The 24,963-nt window shown below is 36.0% G+C and overlaps 1 protein-coding gene across 9 annotated transcripts in view; it reads right to left on the reverse strand.

Annotated features, from left to right (window-relative positions):
* The window catches only part of NRIP1 (nuclear receptor interacting protein 1), a 90,363-nt gene that overhangs the window by 28,712 nt on the left and 36,688 nt on the right, over nt 1-24,963 (reverse strand). For 5 of the 9 annotated variants that reach the window (XM_058522934.1, XM_058522935.1, XM_058522933.1 and 2 more), the window contains one exon: nt 16,634-16,757. The exons of 1 other annotated variant lie outside the window; for it this stretch is intronic. The gene's annotated coding sequence lies outside the window, so the exon portion shown is untranslated. Of the gene's footprint in view, nt 1-5,066; nt 5,254-16,633; nt 16,758-18,280; nt 18,512-24,963 lie in introns of those variants that run through there. 3 more of the 9 variants (XM_058522937.1, XM_058522938.1, XM_058522940.1) reach the window with 3 other exon arrangements.

Here is a 24,963-nt window from a genome sequence, read left to right on the forward strand (position 1 = left end):
CTGAATAAGTAGACATCTATACATATTCTTAGTTTCTCTCTAACCACTTATTTCTATACATGATACTGAAAAACAATTGGTGGCATAGAAAATATATATACACAGTTATTTAAATTATCATGCAAACCAAGTAAAGATGTTTATAAGGTATAAGAAATCTTTCTGATTTTCAAGTAATACATTTTTATTTTTATTTATATATTTACTTTTTTGTGAGGAAGATCAGCCCTGAGCTAACATCCATGCCAATCCTCCTCTTTTTTTGCTGAGGAAGACTGGCTCTGAGTTAACATCCATGCCGGTCTTCTTCCACTTTATGTGGGACGCCGCCACAGCATGGCTTGACAAGTGGTGCGTCAGTGCACGCCCGGGATCTGAACCCGGGCTGCCAGCAGCAGAGTGTGGGGACTTAACCAATACGCCATGGGGCTGGCCCCAGGTAGTACGTTTTTATAAAGATCAAAAGAAACAATCACTTCATTTAAAATTACAAATACTATCTAATGAAAAGTAAAACTTTAAATTCAGATCAAATCATAAGGCATTTCTAATATTCCTCTTTTCTGTGCTTTCCAGAGAAAAGTATTGTGTTAACTGCGGCGTATTTGGCATTCACATTTGTAGACTCAGATCACCCTAGTCTCCTAAAGATCTACAAGTCTACAGTCTATAATTGCTAAGTAATTTCTACAATTAAAGCGAGAAAAGAAAATTCTAGCAACTACAAGTGGCACTTGAACAAAGCTAAACTTTTTAGTTAAGATTTAAACAAATTAAACTTTACTTTTTTGGCTCTGGCTTCTCATTTTCCAAATTATTTACTATAATTCTAAAGTGAGATCCATGATTCACTTAGACATTTTATACTGTTAGGTGGAAAGGCGGTCACTGAAAATTACGAACAGTTTTTGATACATATTTTAATAAAGTCAATACAAACAAAAATCACATAACTGATCAAGACAAAGAGTATGTCGTTTGTGAGAGGGAATCATATTAAAGTTATGAATCATTTTTTTTTAGGTTGAAATCTGAGACTAAACAGGTAAAAAATAGGAATAAGAGTTTAGTGTCAGCAGATGGAAAGACTGTATCATTCACGTTGAAATACCCAACAGCTCTACCCCGTCATACTATGCTCACCGAGCCAAGTCCTCTGTTATTAACAGCAGTATAAAGTACACATCTGCAGAGGCCATGGCTGCCTTACATGAGACACGCAAACCCACAATCAAATAACTATGAGAGATATATAACGGTCCAGGAGCTATATGTGTCTTCATTTAATCTTCATTATAACCTGAAGGGGTAGATATTATAATAACCCCCACCTTGAAGATGGGCAAACTGAGGTTTACAGAGGTTAAATAGTTTGCCTGCAAACTTTGCTCTGCCCAACTGTTGAACCAAAGAATTAGGTCTGGACATTTTTTTTCCCCACTAATGGGAGGGAAAGGCTTAGACACAGTTTACTGCCATCCCTATATAAACGTAATTCTGAACGCGAGACAGCCAACTTCTCACATCACACCTCCTCTGCCCACTAGTCTCCCCACTGCTCCCATGCTTGGTCAATTTGCTTTCCTGACAGTATCTCTAGTTCCTTGTTCATTTCTCCGCTGGAAATAACCTAGTTATGAATCTCAGCTGGAAGAAGGCAAGTCTAGTCTTGTTAGACACTGATTTTAGGATGGACCTTCTCAGTCTAACTTGGACACCCATCTGACATGTCTGGGACCTATCTCCCTGGAGTCTAATCTTTCCATAACAATCTGAATTAGAATACTTCTTAAATTTGACAATCCAACATTTAATTATTCTCGAAGGAGGCCATGCTCAGCTAGTATCCCGCCTTGGAGGTCTCTACCCAGCAAGAATCTCAGTTGGCTGCCCCCTTTCTCTGCTCAGCCATGACCACACTATTAAAGAAAACACTGCCATAAAATATTAAATATTAATAGACTATAGTGTATTTAATTGTGATGGTACTATTCACAAATTTATTCTAATACGAACACTTTTATTGTATATAATGTTTTTTTCTTAGTTTTTAACATCTTTCTTATGTGATACCCAATATTCTGTCACTCTTTCTGGAATAAAGTAGTACACTGGGTCCACATTTATTAGGAGCCATCAATAATAGTATATGTGTATATATAAATATATAAAATACATAATATATAATTCATAACCAAATAGACTGTAAATTAAAGCAGACTGACATTATATCATTATAATTTTGCTTTAATTTACAGTCTGGTTATAAATTACATTTTACTGTGGCTACAGGTATAAGATCTGGCTAGTATCAACAGAACAATTATTATTTTAGAAGAATAAAATTGCGTAAAGAGTTGAGATTGTGTGAAAAAAGGATCACTCTTTAATTTTTTATAAAGCTAGGAAGTTTGCATTTTAGCCCCAGCTCAGCTACTAGGCAGTTTTATGACAGTGGCCAAGTAGCAAACTGTCTAAAACTCAGTTTTCTATCTGTTAAATGTACTCTTTATACTGATATCTAAGGTTCCTACCAGTTAAAAACTCTGGTTTAAGCCTAGCTAATGTTGGACACCAAACAATAAAAACATTTGTTCATTAACTGAGCTTAGAAAAGTGTCATCCACATATTTCACGTTGTCCTCATGAATGACTTTCATTTCATAGCTTAAATTAACAGTCATAATATGATGCCAAATGTTTGTTTTCTCCATAGATTTAATGCACCTAGATCTCTCTGACTTGAACACGCAGTTTTCTTGGATGTTCAAAATAATTCGTTGATGTTGGTTAATAAGTATAACGTACCTAGACTCACAAAATGAATCCAACAAGAAATAGATTTCATAGCTTTAAAAATTCAACATCACAGTAGGTCAAGCACATGAGGAACAAGGACGGAGGCAACCTGAGGTGAGGAAGAACTCTAAGCATGTTTGTCCACACAAGCTTGTCTATGCTCTGAGGAAGGACAGTTCAAGGCGCAGTCACCTGAACTACTCTGACTGGAAAACAATGCTGTAAACACAGTTCCTAGTTGGTTATAAAACACTGAAGGAACACTAGGTGTTCCTTCAACCCCTAGAATGCTTTCAGAAGAGAAGCTGATGCTAAACACTCACTACTCTGAGCACAGCACAAACTGAAACTGTAAACAGATGAGAAAAAACAAAGTGCGTGTGTTGAGGGTGATGGTTGAGTATTCTTTATTCACTTGACCAACAAATATTTACTGAGCAGTTACTTTGCGCCAGGTACAGTGTTAAGCATTGTGGATACTTTGGTAAACAAAAAACACAGCTCTTGTCTGTAAAAAACAATCTCCCACTCCTTTAAAAAAGAGGAGGAAGAAGAAGAATAACAAGAAAAGAAAACATCAATATCAATTTCCTCTTTTTGGTACTCCCTCCTTTATCTCCCATTGTGAGTTGGCTGAATATTAAACTTACGCATGCCGTGTATTTCTTTTAAGGGTGAAAGATCCAGAATTTTCAAAATTTGTAAGCTAATTACGAAATTAAAAGCTAAAATCAAAACTAGAAAGAGTTTAGAACATGTTTTATTTATTCTGGAAAATAAAATATTCTGATTCTCAGTTCTATGGTTTACTTTTCCTCTACACTTTCTCATTCACATTTTTCAATAAGGAAAAAAAAACTCCCACAAAACTAAGTGTATAAGAATACAGTACTAATAATTTTGATGGCTTATATTCAACTGAAAACATATTTAATAGTCTTAATTTTGCCATCGAGTTCAAAAGTTCTTTGAAAACATCTTTTCCCTTTTAAGTAACATGACTCCAAATAGTTAATTTTAATCAGTGTTTTATGTCATGATTTGGTATTTGTTATTTAACAAATGCTTGAACATGTTTCTCCATTCACCCATTTTCTATAAAAGTGTCTAGGAGCAAGTCTAGACCAATGTCCACTGCCTCTGATTACACTGATCCTCTGTAACCGGATGTCTTTACAATGTATAATTAGTATACACAGAACAATTATTCACACATTTAAATAGAACTAAATCTAAAAAATGTAAAGCTATATACTAATTTCAAGAATACAAAAGTAAACAATGGAAACCAACTTTAATTCCATGAGTAAGCTATTTTGCCTCCTCTCTCTTAAATCAAGTGCTCTGATTATAATCGAAGGATCAGGATGGGGACAGAGGAGGCAAAGGGCATTTGCAGTTCACATGTGGCAAGAGGCTTGGACAAGAGGAATTTCTCCTCTCCCCTCACAGCACAGATTTATACATAACCTGAAAAGTGCAGCTACAGCAACATTTCAAGAATGCCTGAAAATGGCAAGGGGTCAAATCCTAATCACAGATATTTCAATCATTTTGTGAAATATTAAAACATTTATTCAGTTCATACTAAGCAATCCTAAATTCTACACTTCAAGTCTCTATCTGAAAAACATTCACAGAAAAAAAAAACTAGAAGAAATGTTGCAATTTCCTTTCCCACAAGAGAATCAAACAGTACAATGTTTATACAAATGAAACATAGAAAAATAAATAAAACATTTCTTAATTTCCTTAATATAGTTTAAGGTGGTATAGTGGCTACCTCTTTTCTTTTTTTTCATGAAAACCTCTTTCCTATTCTCTGCACCACGTTATGTAGGACCTTTAACAATATAATGTACTGAAAAATAATTAAAAATCATTTCCTAAACTAATTAGGTTCATAACCACCTCCACGCATTCTCCCATTCATCTTGTGGTTAAAATCTCACAACATTAGCTTGAATTGCATCTCCGCCTGACACGTTTCAAGCAGTGAAGCAGATTAGTGTGCCTCAGAACACTTTACAGGCTTTCGTTATCAATCAGGTTAGTTCCAGTGAGGCTTGCAGCAAAATTATCTTATTCGAATGAACTCTGAGGGGCTGAAGTAAACAGAGCTGGAGCCCGCCGCTCTTCCTCACTTCCCATTCATTTATTTCCTTTTTCTTTACTTAGACTTACAGCACTTGCCATAGAAAGAGCGCATGTTAAATATCCCTGGAGTGTCACAATATGTAATACAATAAAACAGATTACAACCCTACCTTTCTTTCACAGCAGTGGTGCCAAGCACAGGTACACCGGAGCAATCAATTTGTTCTGCAGACAGTAAGGCTTTCCTGGAATACTAATGTACAATCTCTTTTCTTCCTCCTTTGCCTTGACTCCCCAATGCCCGGGTCCCGACCAATACAAGCAGGAGGGCGGTATGTCTTCTGCTGAGATAACCACAACTACTAATCAAGTCTACGTGTACAAGGGCACAGGATTAAACCTCCACCAAGCTTGAGTCAGGGTTTGAGAGCAGCTAAACACATGCACAGCACGGTCAAAATTACACACACACACACACACACACACACACCCACCCACGCCCGTGCCATGAAAATACAGATGTGTTTACTTTGGTGAACTAATTCACCACACTTTATCACTGATAATTTTTTATCTCAGGGGCATAAAATTATCTCCTGTTGAACTGAGGGTTTAGATCCAATAGTACCCAACAACAATCATGTTTTTCCAGAAACAACAATCATGATCAGTATTCTCTGCATTAAACTGTTCACTGTTTTTAAAACAAGGCAGTTTTCTAAACTGGACTATTCAGTATGGTTTACGTGGACTTATTCTTTCAAGTATTAACACAGGGTTAATAGACTCAGCAAGGATTCTTAAGATTTTGCACTTAAAAAAGTGCTGCAACAGCTCAAGTACACTTCTTCAAGAAAAGCACGTGTACCACCAACAATGAAAAGATGTCTAAAGGTTTTCTCTTATCTTGAAGTTTCACATGAAGTATAATCCGAAGCTATTTTAAAAATATTTTCAAGCCTCAAAAATTATTTTAAAAACATCTTTAACACTTTATAATTATGGTAGCATGTTGGTATATTTATCTCAGGAATCCAGAGTTTTGAGGTTCCTTTCAATTAAGCATTTTCACTTGGCTTTTTCTTTTATTCAAAATATGAAAAGGTATGCCTATCATTGAGAAGGGTGATGACAGAAGTTGTTAAATATTTTCTAACAACACGCATTACCTCATTTTAATTTGCCTGCCTTCCTTTTCACATAACTCTTGAAAAGTCCTGACAGTCAAGGGGCTGCAAACTGAGCAATAATTAACAACAAAACACTCTAGATAATCGGAAAAACTTATGAGGAGGCTTCCTACACCAGCTCTATTTTCACGTCAACAACTGTTTTAACACCGCTAAATACATGTGGCTTATTCTGCACTCTTCCTTTTTCTTAAAAAAAAAATTCAGCTGGAACAATTAAGAAATGCTAGGGCCTTCAATGAAGTATTGCAGTAATGTTTAATCGATACTGATGTGTCTGTCCTTGACACGCTGACCATGTCATCAGGCTACTGTCATGTGATATCATGTCATCTCCCCACCTGGCTGGTGACCTTGTCCTCTAAATGACCTACAGCTTCCCTCAAGTAGCAGGAGGCCCCTCCCCGCTGTCTCAGCAAGGTCGAATGGGTCAGCGTGTCCTCATCTGTAATCCACCACCATTTGTCAGCAGGGAGGCTGGAGGAGGCAGGCTTGCTACAAGGGGAGAATGCCCAATTAGGCAGCTGTCACACAAAGCATAGGCTGCAAAATTATCCCCTGTCAAAAGAAAGAGCAGCTGCGGGTGCCAATTACAGCAACCTTTCAACCCTTTAGGTACTGGAAACAACACAGAAGTAAATGAAGAACAATTAGTGATAACAAATCGATGAATTAGGACAGTAAATTAGAAATTACTAGCAGGTGAGCGTGGGTCATACATGCCATAAGGGCACACCAGACTCCAGGCAAGGGCAGGGATGCACAGAATCACACTACCCATTTCCTTGCATATAGATTTCCCCTCCAGCATTTTCTTTTTGCAAACCTAAAATCTTTTAAAATAGCCATAACCTAAAAGTGGATATACCTTTTTACTTTTCATGGAGGACTCAAATACATTGCTTCCGGAAAGGAGGAAAATCCTTCAGAATAATACGTCTAGTTAATTCTAAATTGTTCTTCTTATACGATCCATCAAGTTACCCCCTCAAAGTTAAACATGACCCACAAAATCCAAAATATCAGTTCAAACAATCACACTTAAAATATTACCCATCTTCACAAAGGACTTGCCCTGATTCTACTTTAGTCACACTTACAGGGAACCATCTCTTTAAGAAAGTAACTGGGATGAATTCTGAGAAAACTAGTATGTTAATATCATCATGTTGAAGTTAAATTTCTCTATACTATGTAATTTAGTGTATAAAGAAATAACTCCAATGTATGCTTCTACATATGATACACACAAGAAAATATCAACTATAAAATTACTCTCTCAGATTATTCTGCTTTAATCCTGCAGAGGTGATATACATTAAGTCTCAAGCATAGAAAGCCAATTCACTTGGACTCTATCCAACTAATGTCTGGTAGGGAGCCCTCGCAGGCAACAAAGGAGGGACAAGATGGGGAAACAAGCCCCACAAAGGAGAGGGAATCCAATATGGCTACTAAGCGTTTATGGACATGGCTTCATTGTGTCTTCCAAAAAGTGATGTATGTTCAGAAACAACTTTCTTAAAGTCCATTTTAAACTAAAATTATTTTTTTTTCCTTAGAACAAAGCATGTGTCTTCCTAAACCAATCCTTTGAAAGTTGAAAAACCTGCCTGATCAGTGCTAGAATTTCTAAAGCAGCAGGGGTCATGGCCCCACTAGAATCCTGAATCACAAATGGGTAAAGGTGAGAAAGCAGTGAGGCAACAAAGAAGCACTTTATTCATCCCCCTGACACATTACAACTAGATCACAATTGCCACGGGGAAAAGTTCATAATTCCTAGTCCCTGAGTCAAGCCAGTAGATAAAATTTCCAGGAGATAAATGTTACGGGGAGAAAACTTCTCCATTAAAAGTTTATCTGAGAATTTGATTTATAAATTATGTTTCACCCTTTAAAAAAATGGGCATTTACAAATTTTCTTAAGTTTAGAATGCAACCTTCTAAAGTGAGACAAGGAATTCAAGGAAAGAAATGGCAAGTAGATAGGAATGAAGGAGTTAATGCCCTTAGAATTCAGCTTCCATCATACATGGGTGACTATCTCTTTAAATGATTTAAATCCTCTCCATCAACTACAAAGCTGTTTTGAAGCCCTTTAGCTTTGTTCTTCACATGTGTTCTAATTAAGAAATGACCTTGTCACTACACACACAAGAAATCCAGGCTTATTTCCTACAGCAAAAATTCACAGAGCCCCCAAAAAAGAAAAAGGGGGGAAAAAGACTTCTTCCTCAGTTCCTCACTAAAGGCAGTTGTTGGTTGGCTGAACGCTGAAGCAGTTTCACTGCATAATTGTTGTTGTTGAATGTCACAGGGCGGGTTAGTGTGACCTTGAGCTGCAGCAGCAGCACAGCAAGGGTCGAGATGCCTGCAGGCGTCCTTGTACTGGATTTGCAAGACAAAAACCTTCAAACTGGCTGAAGGACATCTTAAATCTCTTCAAAGGTTTTCCGAACTAATCTGGGCTGCTCTTAGCAGGATCTGTGCCAGTGTGAGAAGCAAAATTAAAAACAAGGTCTTTGACAGGATGTTGTCTCCTCTTAACCCTTCCCAAGCAGAATGGAACAAATCACAAGCGTTCTGGAGAGATGGTTTACCTAGAAGCATTCTTTCATAACAAATTATGTAAGCAGCAGTCACAAAGGATGGGGCCACTATTAGTCCTCAAAACTAAACCCTCCCATTGCACTTACTAAAGAATTCGGGTCAATTTTTTTCTTGACCATATTTTAGTGTAGTGAATGTAAATTTAAAGCTCTATTTATCTTTCAGATTTGTAGCACAGTGATAGATTAGAACTAAGGAAGTATTTCCATCAACATTCATTTCTAGAATTTTCTTTTTCTTTTTTTTTAAAGCATAAGCTTTTAGATAAAGTCACCAACTTCATGGATATTACATATAGCTTACTAAAATTACAACAGGTGAAGAAAATTACACCATATGTTTACTAAATTCCTTATTCCTAACATGATGGATACACTGTTAAGAGGAGGAAAAAATCAGAATAGTGCAAGTGAACATAAGTAAAGCAAGATAAAGCCATCTCAGTCTTGTTATAGGAAATCAGCATGACATTTTGTCACTGTGTTGTAGTATTTTCAGTGCATGGGTCAAAAGAGAAGGTATTAATGCCGGCAGAGAGTGTGTGTGTTCCCTGGCAATGCTCTCAAAGTTTAATTTAGTAGCTATAGCTCTCAAAAAATGGTCTACGGGAACAAACAGCTGTAATACATAAAATGCAATACCCTAAAATCAGTGTATCTCCACCTACAACATGTTGGTTTGTCATCATCAGACACAAGGTATGTCACGATTGGTCGTAAAGAGTATTTAGTGTAAGATATAGAATTTATTAAGGTCCAATAGGTTGCAAATTATGCCCTGTGAAAAAAATAGACTAAGTAACTGCAAGATTATGCTGAGTAACAACCACACGTTCACTCCCTTGAATTCAGATATGGCTTCCTGAATGGGGCAGGAGAGGGTAAAGTAATCCCTAGTAAGTAGATAACACACACACACAGGAGTGAACAGTACATGTGAATTTCTTCTTTAGTGACTGTGCATAAGGAGACGAGTATATACTGTGCTAAATGCTATGGCTAAAGTCTGTAAAAAGTGCTCTAGGAACAGAGAGTGGGCAGTAGGTTTTCAGTTCACATGTGTATGTGCCTTAGGTGGTGGTCGGTGATGGTGAAAAAAATGAGGGAGAGCTGGCCAGGGATAAGAGAATGGTAGCCATTCTAGGTCACAGAAATAGCACTCAAAAGCAGGGAAGAGCTGAGTGTGATACAGGAAGGGGGTGGTCCACTGTGATCGCAGATTAGGCTGGAAATGCAATGGGGACCAAGGACTTTGAATCAAGGCCATGCCAAGGAGCTGGCCTTTATCTGGTGGGCAGTGCAAGGTTTACAGGCAATGGTGTGATTAAATTGCATGTTAAAAAACAAGAAGAAAAACAGAAGCTGTAGGATTGTTGATGGCTTGTGGGGGAGAAGAAACTGAGACGAATTAGTGCAGAGAAGAAAACATGGTCAAAATAAGGCAGGGGCAGAGGAACTGAAGAAAAACACAACTCTGAAAAACAATGAAGGCTGGGTTTGAATATTTAGAAATTAATTTGTATAACATAAATAGTGCTATAAAATAGGGTATTTTAATAGCAAATTCATTAAATCAAAAAATGATAAAAATAATTACTGTATCTCAAGCCGAAGTTTGTAAAACACCATATTGACATGATTTGTACAAAGTCTGAAGAAAACTAAGAACCCCTGGAGAGGTATTTAACAAAGAGAATCAGATTCTGTTGGGGATTTGAACTCTATACATTTCAAATAACAATGTTCATTAAGTATCAGGTAAGGATTTTGCTTAGTGAGGCAGCAACATGTACCTTTTCAGAACAGTGTGAGGGCATATTTTCCTTGGCTATAAGAGAGAGATGTCTAGGTTCACCCACGATGTGGTTGCTGGAGCTGTGAGTTTTATCAACACTAATGAGAATAAAATGAACTCAGCAAACATTTATTGAGTTTCTACTATGTTTTAGACACAGAATTAAAAAACAAGTCCCCAACAGTCTATCAGCTTCACGCCTCTAGTGTATCACTTATAATGGTAAGTCCCTAAACTACAGTCCACACCATGACACCATCACACAATAAAAAGACTATGAGTAAAAAGAACCCTGAGCTGTCAGTGATTTAAGTCTGCACGAGCAGCCATCTTGGTATTCCCATGCAGCTGACAGGTACACAATGCAATTCCAGAACTCTCTGGGAAGACCCAGTCCCCATGTAATTTGAAGAGAGTTGTCAAATACTCTAGACACTGACTGTCCTGCTAAGACTTCAGAAAGAATTTAACAGAATATCAGCCAAGGTAAGAGGGCAGGGAGTGAAAAAGAACAGGAGTCACTAGGGCCAAGTAACTATCTGCCAGAGAGCAGACTGTGCTTTTAGAAAAAGAGAGCCAGCATCAGGGATCGGGTTGAGGTAAGTGGAGGGGAAGGTCAAACAAAGGAGAGAAGAAGCAAACATTCTGAAGAGAAGACTTCTCACTCTCGCTAAGAAGAAATATACTTTACTCTGTTATCACTAAGAAAATGACCAAACCTCCAAACCCTCTGGAGTAAAAAGAATCATCACAGGAGAAGTACTTGGAGGTTCACAAGTCATGAACAGGGCTAGCACTTGAAAGCCAGGGTACTGACAGGGCACAACTAGGAATGACTTTACCAAGTATCCACAAATAAAATGACTTCTCCTTGAGTAAGCATCTCTGTCTTATAGCTGCCAAGCCAACACCGGTAATAGGTTCCAGTACATTCTATGTCTAGACATTAATAGAAGGGTGGGTAATATGATAAGCCTTGCAGATATTAAAAAAAAACAAACAATTTATTAATCCACAAAGTTAGGTTATAACATTATTGAAATAAAAATACAGAATATTTTGTTGGCAATTAGACAAGTAAATTCCTGTAAAGCAGCAATTCTCCAAGTGTGGTCCAGGGACCCCAAAGGTCCCCATGATCCATTCAGGAGGCAGATGAAGTCAAGACTACTTTTATAATATTAAACTGTTATCTGCTTTTTTGTCTGTCTCTCTCATGAGTGTACAATGGAGTTGTCCAGAGGCTACATGATAGGCGCCACTGCACTGGTGGCTAATGAGATGCATCCTATATATTCTTGTGTTTTAAAATTTTCTCAGTTTAAATTTCTAATATGGCAAATATTCGTTGATATGAACCTCATAAACAAAACTCTCTTATTTTTAATAAAATAATTTGAGTATAAAGGGGTCCTGAGACCAAAAAGTTTGAGAACTGCTGCTGATCCACTAAAATAAAGAGTCAAGAAGTACAAACTTGGTTCTGATTTTCAAACAAAATCTCTACTTTCTAATTTTTCAAGAATTCACACTATAGCTATGCCAGATAAATACTGTTCTCTATGCAGAAACGTCTCCAAGACCCAGGTGGGGAAAGAAAAAAATGACCTTTTTAAAAACGTTAGTAGACTGAAGGAGATACGAAATATCTCCCATCTTTGCACATCACTACTATTCTGAACTTACCATACAAGAAGTAACAAATCCACATATATTTATAAAGAAGCTGTTATGTGTTGAGAGCTGATGATGGAAGGACAGCTAAGTGACAAACCAGCCCTTAGTGGGCTCACAATCCTGTCAGGAAAAATATAATCAGCACCATAGTGAGAAACTACTAAGAAAAGGCATGAACTACATGGAAGAAGCATGGAAGGGCCGATTCTTGGGAAGAAGAAGGTGAAAACGCAGGAGACACTGTTCTTAGTAAAGGCACTCCACAGAGGTGGCCTGTGAATCGACTCCAGCAATAATCAAGGCTTTGCCAATTGGAAAAGCAGCTAAAATACATCCTTTAGGCGGTAGCAGAAGTATCAGCTCCAGTAGGGAAGAATTTGACAAAGTAATTTGATGTCTGTTGAATTTAGTGATGAAAGATTTGGATTTATAATTTCTTAATTTCCAATCTGTCATAGATAGAAGCTTTTTAAAAGTACAATGAAAGTAATTTATTTAAAAAACGAAGTGAAAACAATCAAAAACTGGTCCTTCGCCACAGGTATTTTTTTTGTGGGGGGTGAGGAAGATTAGCCCTGAGCTAACATCTGTTGCCAATCTACCTCTATTTACGTATGGGATGCCGCCACAGCAGGGCTTGATGAGTGGTGTGTAGGTCCACACCCGGGATCCGAACCCTCGAACCCTCGAACCCTGGGCCGTGGAAGCAGAGCAGGCAAACTAAACCACCACGGCACCGGGCGGCCCCCACCACAGCTATTTTGAGAAGCTCAGAGAACAAGCCGCAAGATGGCGGTAGGAGTGGCTAGAGCGGAAGATAAAAGCTCAAGCTAGAAGTTGGCACAGGTTGTACTACCAACTATTTTCTAAAGTAGATGCAAAAAAGAGAATAAACGAGGTCTGAAAATGACTAGTATATGTCTAATCCAGAATGGGGAAATTCTAGTTATCTAAATAAACTGCATAATAAGCTCTACTGTTAGAATCACACTAATTTCAGACGTGCAAACCATGTGCCACGTGGTTGAAAGGCAAATGTAGCAGAGAAATCACGGAGCATATCAGGTTCACCACAGTTAATTTAAGTGAAAAAGACCAGAGTTTGTATAAGAGAAAGTGAATTGACACTTTGATCAACACATGTTAATTATTTCCTTTGAAACCTTTCATGGGAAAGAAAACAACGGAGTTGACATGGAGGGTTGGTATAGTGGGGAATTTTCCTCCCAAAATGATGTTAGTTGTATCAATTAAGGTATTAAGTAAAAGACAAGGAAAATCAATTCTTTAAAGACACCAAATTCAGAAAAATGTTAATTATATTAATGTTTCCAATTTTAACAGTGATTAGGACTGATTAAGAAAGGCCTATTACTTTTCCACCGTCTTGATGCTATTGGGATCGCTGAATTATTTTGCTCAGAGAAGTAACACAAGGAAATTGGAGTTTTAGGAAGATCTCACGGCTGAGAGAGACGGGGACAAGGACAGAAGTAAGGAGGCCTAGCAACACAGGCGCTCCAGGTGAGGAATGAAGTCTGAACGAGATGCTGGCGTGGGAAGGGGGACTGAGGAATAGGTGGAGCAGTGTTGGAAACTACCAAGGCTTCATTTGAGCTCAGCATCCCAATTTTCCTGCCAGGCTGTTCATGAAGTCACTGAGATGGCCAAGTTAGTTTACTGCAGTTAATCCCAACTAAATGACTCACCCAGATTCTGGATTGATCTTGGTTTCACAGTACCATGTTCTCACTGAAAACTTTGTGTAGAAGTTCAAACATGTTTTCAAAGTGTTATTTCTTAAATTAAAAACATTACTTTGAGAAGTGTTTTTTAAAGTCTGGGGAAGGCATTCCATGTAGACAATTAGCCTCGCTTTACCAACTTGGCAACCCAGTCTGTTAGAACCAGCTGAATCACTGGCCACTTTTCTCTCTTCACACAGATACTTCTGTAACTGATAGAAAAGTTCTAGCACTCAAGACATATGTTGAAATAATCATCAATTTAATTGAACTAGAAAAAAAATGTACAATGAAGAACTCTTCCCAATGAGAAATCATGAGATATAACAATAAAAATTCCATTTAGTGAGAAAATCAGTACATTCAAGCGTTTAAGCTAAATTGATTTATGGTCAATTATCTAATTCTACCTGAGATATTCAGTGTTTTTTGTATTATCAATATTTATCAAAATTAGATAATAAATGTTACACTCCGAGATAGAGCACGGAAAGCTTTTGGAGTCCTATGAAATACGATAAAGAGTGCTTTTATTTTGTTAGTTATATGGGATGACTACTTCTTTCAAAAGGGGGAGCTAACAAGTGAGCAAGGGAAATCTGGCCTCAGACACCAAGGAGCTTTATAAACACTTCATGCTTTATGTGGTTTGCTATATTCATTTCATCAAATTCTTTTCCTTTATTTTCTAATCACCCTCTTCGGCCATTTAGAAGGACATTACTATACTTAAAAACACAGCGTCACTGTTTTTGGAGTATAGCTGTATGACAGACAAACTCCAGGAAAACCTCATGAAATATATTAGTTCCGAGTCTTCAACTGTATTCTACTGAACACTACCTCCTGAGATATATACAAGATCCTCCTTTTGGAGATTGACAGTCCACTGGCTAATGGAAGGTGTACTGAAAAGATATTACTACTCGACTTCGCCAAACTTATGTGACCATGGGCTCCTCATTCACATGGAAAAATTGTTTAACTAACCACATTTCAGAAAACATACACAACATATTCACTTTTAAAATCTTGAAACATTTTTAAATATATGTAAATAATATAGATAATCACTAACAATTCATTTTTATATGGTTTCAAAGTTGTTCACTGCACATTCTAAATAACCTGTCGTCTTTTCTATCTGGGAGAAAGATGTAAATTTGATCATTTTTAAAGGACAACTTATTGGCTAGTATATTTACCAGCTGGCTATCCATGATTTATTTATCCAACTGGTGTAAGTGGTTGTTGGTTACATGGTAAAACAAGGGTGTTTACAAATTAAAAACAACAACAAACTAATTATATCTTGCGGGTCACAAGAGTATGCATGGTTATAATTTTCATTTTAACAAAAATAAAAGTTGAGAATTGGGGTTCAATATCAACTATGTCTTATCAAATATAAAAGCAGATTTCAGACTATCAAACAGTCATTAACACATAATTATACCTGAATGAAAGATTTCTTAGTATTTATAAATAAAAATCTGGTTGATTTAAAATCTCAATTTAGAGGAAAAAATAATATATGAATATACGAAGAATGACTGGCAACCAAATAATTACTAATAATTTTATAGTGTTTTTATTTAATAAATATAATGTTTTAAAGATTTTCTTGCTGAAATTACCAGAAAGGATAAGCAGAGTGATTAAAATAAAAGATAAGTAGAATGATTAAAATAAAAAGTTCATCACTGGGTTTTCTTAATATAATCAGAATAGTGAAGAAAAAGGAGTTCGTATTATCACTGTGTCAACCATATTCAGGAAAGAACAAATTTGGCTCAAAGTGGCCATTCCCTTTTGAAACATGGTCCATGAAAACACCATGAATTTTAGGATATTCTATCCGCTCTCTCTTCCAACCAGTGTTTTCAGCTAGCGAACTGAAAGTGAACTCTTCACATCTAATTATGAGCACAATAATCAATCAGTGTCTCTTCCCTGTTTTCTTGGAGTGCTTCTGCCCAGGCATAAGCAGCATTAAGTCCAAGAGATTAAGACATGACAAATTCATTTAGGTTGCACCTATACTAGAAAACAGGAGTGTTAATCCAACTAGAATTAACTACTCACTCATCTCTTTCTGTTGCACTGCCCAGTTACTTACGTTAATTATTTTATCACTTCTCAGAAATGCTAATATAATACTTGCCCTGTAAGAGGTAACCATTTTATATAATTCAAAAAGTAATCATTGCCTTAGAATATAATAAACCCACAATAATCAAACATGCTTCTATTTTTCTCAAAACAGTAATTAACTTTTTATCTGAAATTGGATTGCTATTTCAGGTTGTTGTATTAACTGTCCATTTTCACTGATTTTTGGTAAAAACAAATTAGGTACCATCAACACAAATACTATTTCTTATTTCAAGTTTCCCAATCCCTCTCTCCAAAAGCAATCTACACCTCTGAATTCTCAAGAATATTTTTTGTGTCTTTCTTATGGCATTTAATCTCTTTCTACTGTTTGATTAAATATTACTATATTTATCCTTTCCCTGTAAGTTCCTTAACTATAGAATTGTATCTTATTCACTTTTTTTTAAAACCACATTGTCTAAATGAAATACTTTGTGCAAATAAAACACAAAATAAAAATCTGGTGAATACAGCTAATTTATAACTAAGAAAGGATTGTCTGAAATATATTAAAATAATGATGATTAAGAAGACTTAGGAACTCAGGAAAAATAATCTCACCACCTATCTCCAAAATTTGGGTCTCTGCTTTCTGAGAAAGGAAATTGAGAAGGCTGCTGAGAAGTAGCTCTGCTGTCATCTGAAGTCTTCAGATTCCCCACTCCTTCTTCAGTCCAGTATGCATCTTAAGAAGAGGAAAAAGATAGTTTGGCATCTATTTCAAACCAGATTCTAAAATACTTTTTGTGAAGTTCCATAAACTTTTCCCAATACCTTTTCTTGTTGAAGTTTCATGTAGAAGTCATTTGACAGAGAATTATGGATTGTTTATGAAATATCAATTGTTCATTAAAGGAAAGCAACAGATCTTTGCTTTCTAGACAATATATTTACTTAAAAGCAGTTTTTCAAAAAAAACTGTGATAAAGGTTTATAGTTGCCAGGATGCACTTATTAACCTTTGCTAATTTCAAATTTCTGTCAAATTAATTCAATTAAGTTACCTCTAACAATTCTCCCATAGGTATATTTCCAAAAAAAGGAAAAAAAACAGCTACAGTTTCTTTCATATTAAGCTTTTTCTTAATACTTTCAAAATACTACCTATGTAACCATTCCAGTAGAAATTGCCTTATGTTCATAAAAAGACTTGTAACACCAATGTCCAAAGCAGCTTTAGTTTTAATAGCCAAAAATTTGAAACAACTCAAATGCCTATCAATAGGTGAATAAATTATGATATATCCATACAATGGAATATTTACTACACAGCAACAAAGAAAGATACACTATTGATATAAACAACATGGGTGAATTTCAAAATGATTATGCTGAGTGCAAGAAGCCAGACAAAAAAGAATACACAGTGTGTCATTCTATTTGCATAAAACTGTAGAAGATGCACATTCATCTACAGGGAGAGAAAACAGATCAGTGGTTGCCTGGGGATGGAGGGGGAGGAAGGTACAGGAAGGAGGGATTACAAAAAGACATTATCTTAATTGTGGTGATGGTTTCATGGTTGTATACATATGTCAAAACTTATCAAATTGTACACCTGAAATATGTGCAGTTTACTATATGTCAATTACACCTCAATAAAGCTGTAAAAAAAAAATCAAATTTCTTAAAATGTTAAATGCTTCTTAATGTAGCAGTTCCAAGTCTAGGATTTATCCTAATGAAAAAGAAATGAGAATGTCATTATATCCATTATTTATTTCTAACAGTAAAAAATTTAAAAACAGCCATTAAATGTCAAAATAAGAAGTTTGGGACTAGTTAAATTATGATATATTACATGACAGGATACTATGTAGCCATTAAAATATCATATAATTATAGTATATAATTCCATATAACATTATATATTAAGTGATAAAAACAGGAAACAAAACATTGGTTGGTATAATTAAACATATACATGTTCAGTAAAACTGAATTTTTGTTTCAAAGGTATACAAAATAAATGTAGCAACTACTTCTGCATTTAGAGGTTAATTTTTATTCTCCCTTTTTTGATGATTTATATTTTCTAGTTTCTTTACAATAAACATGTATTACTTTTGTAATAAATAAAACAAATTAAAACATGAAAGTAGCCAACAGTCTACCACTGCCCACTCCCTAGTACAAGAGACATACTCCTAAGAGGTGGTGCACATTACAGAGCTCCAGGCTATCATGTCACCCCCACCAGCGACCTACCAAACAGTAGTGAGAAGAGGGCAGGTCTGACAGGATGAACTGGAGTAATAATCAGTAAGCTACTTGCTTTACCAGTTACAAAGCACTTTCACGGACATGACCTCATTTGATCTTCATAACTTAGTGAAACAAGCAGAGAAGGCATTATCCCATTCTATAAAGCGGAAACAGACAATGAGCAGGCTAGTTTAAGTGTCATGCCCCAAAATTATAGATCTTGGAATCCAATTGGGCCTTGACTATAAATTCTGATAGGAATTCTAAGAGGAGAAGGGAACAATCTCTTTTCCTGATTTATTTTTAACTAGAAGGCAGTAATTTACACAGGAACTTAAAAAATAACCATATTTGCAATCATATTAGCATTCCTATTAGAATGTGCCAGGGACCTTGGGAATTTCCTAAGTCCCTAATCCCCACTCTCAGAAGCTATACCCAAGGCAACCTTGCTCCTTGTCAACATTACCTACTGAACCATTGAAATTCAAGTAGAATTTAATTGTTCAGTTTTCAATTACATTTCTTTCCTTCTTGGAAAATAAAAAAGTATGACCTTTTATTTTAAAGTTGGAAAAAGAGAAACTAGCCATAACTATATTTATGAATGCTACAAATAGTGACCTACAAGTTGATGTCAAAAGATCTAACTTAATGGTACTTTAAAATACCACCTTTTGGGCCAAATCTTTTTTGGTACATGTGCAGATAAGGGTCTCCAGGGGCCGGCCCAGTGGCGCAAGCAGTTAAGTGCTCACGCTCCGCTGCGGGCGGCCCGGGGGTTCACTGGTTAGGATCCCAGGCGCGCACCGACGCACCACTTGGCAAGCCATGCTGTGGCGGCATCCCATATAAAGTAGAGGAAGATGGGCACGGATGTTAGCCCAGGGCCAGTCTTCCTCAGCAAAAAGAAAAGAGGAGGATTGGCATTGGATGTTAACTCAGGGCTGGTCCTCCAAAGAAAAAAAAAAAAAAGGGTCTCCAAACAAGGCACATTCAAGAGTAAAAGTAAACATCTTCAGAGGAACATTACTAATAAGCTGGTCAGTAAGTGCTGGTAAGGCCCTGAAGCACAGGAACCCTTACAGCTCCCACTTCTAGCAATACTCCCAGGCCTACGCGAGACTTAAAAGGTAACGACAGCCAGCTCTCGTTTACTGGGCTGTTACTGTGTGTCACACACTGCGCTAAACCCTTTATATACATGATCTTTAAAATAACCCTGTGAGATGACTATTCACACCGCCATTTTACAGATGAGGAAACTGAGTTTAAATTACCCCAAATCACAAAATTAATAAGAGCTTAAAATGGAATTCAAACTCTGGCATACTTTACTTGAAACAAAGACGAGGCCTTGGCAATTCTCTGGAACATAAATCCTGACTTTTCTCTAGTACTATTTACCTACAATGGTCTCAATTTAGGTAGTACAAAACACGTGGCAATGGTACATGAAGTTCATGGGTCTACATTTTCCACGTAAAGAGTTAAAAATATCCAGAGCCCACAATTTTTGTCTGATATTTTGCCACATTCTAGAACTGTTTGTTTCAAGGGTTGGTCTCTATTAAAGCACTGTTTTAATCTTTTTGAGCTAAACATATGATTGCATGAAAGATAAATTAAAAGAATATTTGAATAAAAATTAGCAAAAGATAAAAAATAAACTACTGTCACAGATTAATATTTAAAAATTGTTTTATATTAATAAATGGGCAAATTAGCCTTAAATCCAAGTCAGTGACACAGAATGTGCCAGATGTGTTCTGAACCATGAAGATAGGAAGTATATCTGTGAATAAGAAAACATTTAAATAACTTTGTTCTAATTATATTGTAGAATATTTTGCAATCATTAAAATATATGTTTTCAGAGGCTGGCCCCGTGGCGTACTGGTTAAGTCTGTTACGCCCAGCTTTGGCAGCCTGGGTTTATGGGTTTGGATCCTGGGCATGGACCTATACCACTCGTCAAGCCATGCTGTGGTGGCAACCCACATATAAAATAGAGAAAAACTGGCACAGATGTTAGCTCAGAGTGAATCTTCCTCACCAAAAACTAAATAAATAAATAAAATATATATGTTTTCAAAAACTATTTAATGACAGACATGGTAAAATGATCAGAATACAATGCTAAGAAAGCACGATACTAAGCTATCCATTTGTTAGTTGAACAAATTCTAGGAGCTGGGCACTGTGCTGGGTGTTGGCATTATGGAGTGAACCAGACAAATGCATTCCAAGTGCTGAGCTATCTTCACTGTATTCTTTGCATGAGGAGGGCCTTCTGGCTGTTTAGATATCAGTTTAAATGTCATTTCCTCAGAGAAGCTTTTCCTCATCGCTTTATGCAAAGTAGCTTCCTCTCTACCTCTTACTTTGTTTAAACTCTTTGATGATTTTATTTGTTCTCTGTTTCCTTGATTTTTTAAATCTGTCTCTATTGAGATACTCACGGGGTTCTTGTCCTGTATTCTATTAGTAAAGTATATCACATTAATTGATTGTTTCACTGTGAAAACAACTCTTCCTTTCTGGGACAAATGCCTACTACTAACACCACACTTAATGGTGAAAGACTGAACGCTTTCCCCTCCAACAGTGGGAAAAAGACAAGGATGTCTGTTCCAGCCACGACTACTCGACGTTGGTCCAGCGAGTCTACTCAATGCAATCAGGCAAGAAATACACACAGACAGACTGGAAAAGAAGGTAAAGCTGTCCTCATTTGCAAGCAGCACTATCTTCTACGTAGATAACTCTACAGAGTCTACAAAAAAGCTACTAAAATAAGAAAGTTAGAAAGGTTGCAGGATCCAAGATCCATATACAGAAATTAACTGCATTTCTATATACTTGAAATAAATAATCCAAAAACGAAATTCAAAAAATTCCACTCACAATAGTAGCAAAAAGAATAAGAGACTTAAGAGTAAATCTAACAAAAGAAGTGCAAAACTTGTACACTGAAAACTACAAAACATTGTTAGGGGAAATTAAAGATCTAAATAAACAAAGATACATTCTTATTAAGATGGCAATTATCCCCATATCGATCTATCAAAATCCCATCATGCTTTTTTTTTGGGAGAAATTGATCCTAAACTATACATGAAAGTATAAAGGACCTAGACTATTCAAAACAATTTTGGAAAAGAAGATTAAAGTTGCAAGACTTAAATTATCTAATTTCAAAACTGACTATAAAGCTATAATAACTAAGACAGTGTGATACTGGCATGGAGATAAACATATAGATAATGAAACAGGATAGAGAGCCCAGAATAAATTCTCACTTTCACGGTAATTTGATTTTTGACAAATGTGCCATGGCAATTCAGTGGTGACAGAATAGTCTTTTTAATAAATGGTGCTGGAACAGGTGGATATTCACATGCAAAAACAGATAAATAAGTATAAACCTTTCTCTCACAACATACAAAAATAATAATTCAAAATGGATCATAATTAGAATTGTAAGAACTAAAACTACAAACCTTCTAGAAGAAAGCATAGGAAAAAATCTTGTGCCCTTAAGTTAGGGAAAGATTTCTTCAATATGACAACAAAAGTGCAATCTAATTAAAAAAAAAAAAACGAATAATTGGACTTCATCAAATTCTTCAAAACACATAGTTTAGATAAAAGACATTTGCAAGTCATATACACGATAAAGAAATGGTATCAAGAATATTAAAACTCTTAGATATCAAGAATAAGAAAATGAACCAATTTTTAAAAATGGGCTAAAAATTTCAAGACATTTCACCAAAGATCCGTGAATGTTTAGTAAACACACAAAAAGACGCTCATCATTATTACTTATTAGAGAAACACAAATAAAACCACAGTGAGAGTCTACTATACATCCACTAGAATAGCTATAATTTCTTTAAAAGACTAAAAAATTCAAAGGTTGGGGAGGATAGGCAGAAATTGAAACCCTCATACATTGCTGATGAGAATGTAAAATGGCATAGCTACTTTGGAAAACAGTTTGGCAGTTTCTTAAAAAGTTAAACATACACTTATATACTTAACCATATGACCCAGGGATTTCTCTCCCGGGTATCTACCAAAGAGAAATGAAAACATGTCAACACAAAACTTGCATGCAAATGATCACTGCAGCATCAATCATCATAGCCAAAAACTGTAAACAACCCAAATATCTATCAAGTAATGAAGGGCTAAGCATAAAGTGGCAACTAAAAAAGAAATGAACTAATAATTCATGCAACAAGCATGAACCTCAGAAACATAACGCTTAGTGAAAGAAGCTAGGTACAAAAGACTCTATTTGTATGATTCCATTTATATATGAAATGTCTAGAAAAGCCAAAATTATAGGGAGACAAAGCAGATCATTTCCTAGGACAGGAGAAGGAAGCAGAAATTGACTGCAACGAGCATGAAGGAACTCTGTGGAGTGATGAAAATGCTCTAAAACTGGACTGTGGTGATGGCTGCACATCTGAATAAATTGAGTCAAAATCATCAAAATGAACACTTACAATGAGTGAATTGTATAGTATGTAAATTGTACCTCAATAAGGCTGTAAAAAATAAAAAAAGATATACTCTTTACAGAATCATAAATTGCTTTAAAATGAATCTGATGTAAAATAAGTTGCCATTTCTCTATTTAAAATAATAATCATAATTTAAGATAAGCTTAATGTATAACAATTACTCTTTAGAGAATGCAAAAGTAGACTTAACATGACTATTCACCTCTCTTATATGCTGCTGGTGGAAATGTAAAATGGTACAACTGCTAAGGAAAACAGTTTGGCAGTTCTTTAAAAAGTTAAACACAGAGTTAACCTACTACCCAGAAATTCTTACTCCTAAGTATAAACAGAAGGGAAATGAAAACTTATGTCCACACAAAAATCTGTATATGCATGTTCATAACAGAATTATTCATAACATCCAAAGACTAGAAACAAACTAAGTGTCCATCAACTGATGAAGGGGTAAACAAAATGTGATATATCCAATACAATGGAATATTATTCAGCCTTAAAATGTACATCAGCATGTACTGATATATGCTACAACACAGACAAACCTTGAAAATTATCATGCTGAGTAAAAGAAGCCAGTCACACAAAACCATGTATTGTATGATTTCATTTATGTGAAATGCCCAGAATGGGCAAATTCAGAGAGAGAAAACAGATTAGTAGTTGCCTAGGGCGGGGTGGGGGAAGGATGGGAATGGGGAGTGACTCCTAATGGGTATGGGGTTCCTTTTTAGGGTCATAAAAATGTTCAAAAGTTAGATGGTGCTGTTGGTTGCACACCTGTGTGTGACTATAAAGAACACTTTAAATGGATGAATTTTATTGTATGTGAATTATATCTCAATAAAGCTGGAAAAAAAAAGATGACTATTCGTCTAGTATTTATTAAAACACCAAAAGTAATTTCAGGGTGAAAACCTGGACTTCTAATCTAACTTATCTGCTTTTGAGCATGTCTCACATTTATCTGAACAGATTTGTTAGCATCAATTCATTGTGGTTAAATATAAATCACTTTTTAAAAATCAACTGTATTTTTACATACCAATAATGAACAGAAAATAACATTTAAAAAATATCCAACAAAATATACCTAATGAATAAAAGTAACTTGCAAATACTGCAAGTTCTATACAGATAACTTTTAGAAGACACTAAATACAACCTAAATAAATGGGATGACATACCGTGTTCATGATAGAAAGACTCAATACCAAAAAATGACAATTCTCCCCAAATTGAACCAACACATTTAAGGCAATGCCAATCGAAATCCAAAAGGTTTTACAAGTTGATTCTAAAATTTACAGTGGAGCAGTAAAAGCCCATAACAGACAAGCCATCCGACCAAAAAAGAATACAATAGGGACCTTGCCCTCCCTATACTGAGTCTTATTATAAAGCTGTACCAAGTAACTTAGTGTGCTCCTGGAAAAGAGACACTGACTGCTGAAGAAGAAACAGTCCTTCACACATAAGGAAAATGATATTTGACAAAAGTTGCACTGCAGATCATTGAAGAAAGCAGGAATCATTCAACAGTGTTGAAACAACTGGTTATTCATTTGGGAAACAAAGAGAAATTGATTCCTACTATACAACATATAAAAAATAAACTCCAGAGGGATTAAAACTTTAAGTAGAGAAGGCAAGTCTTTAATATTTTAAAAATAAAATACAAGAGAATATCTTTATGAACTCAGAGTAGGGAAGATTTTCCTCAGACAGAAAGGGCTAACTATAAAGTATATGATTAATAAATTCAACTGTATTATAATTAAAAACTTCTATTCATCAACAAATACAACAAAGAAAAATGAAAAGATTAACTATAACGTCACAAAGCACATTGCCAAAAAAGATTTTGATATACAGAATATGGGTGTGTGTGTACATGTATTCTATAACATTTTAATCAAAAATGGGCAAAATGCAGCGAGGCATTCTGTCAGAGCCTGAGCAGAATGAGGTGGGTGCCCACAGTGGAGTCAGAGCCCAAGCTCTGGAAGGGTGGTGTGGGGTGAACACTGGGTGTCATTGCCCAAGAAGGGGGAGGAGGGTGCCCACAAAACGATGCACCACGCTGTGCAATGTGAGTCCAAGTAGAGTGAGGAGGGCTTCCATGTGAAGGGTCTTTGAAGTTCAAATAGA

This window comes from Diceros bicornis, chromosome 27 (genome assembly GCF_020826845.1).
Source record: "Diceros bicornis minor isolate mBicDic1 chromosome 27, mDicBic1.mat.cur, whole genome shotgun sequence".
In the NCBI taxonomy this organism is placed as follows: Eukaryota; Metazoa; Chordata; class Mammalia; order Perissodactyla; family Rhinocerotidae; genus Diceros; species Diceros bicornis.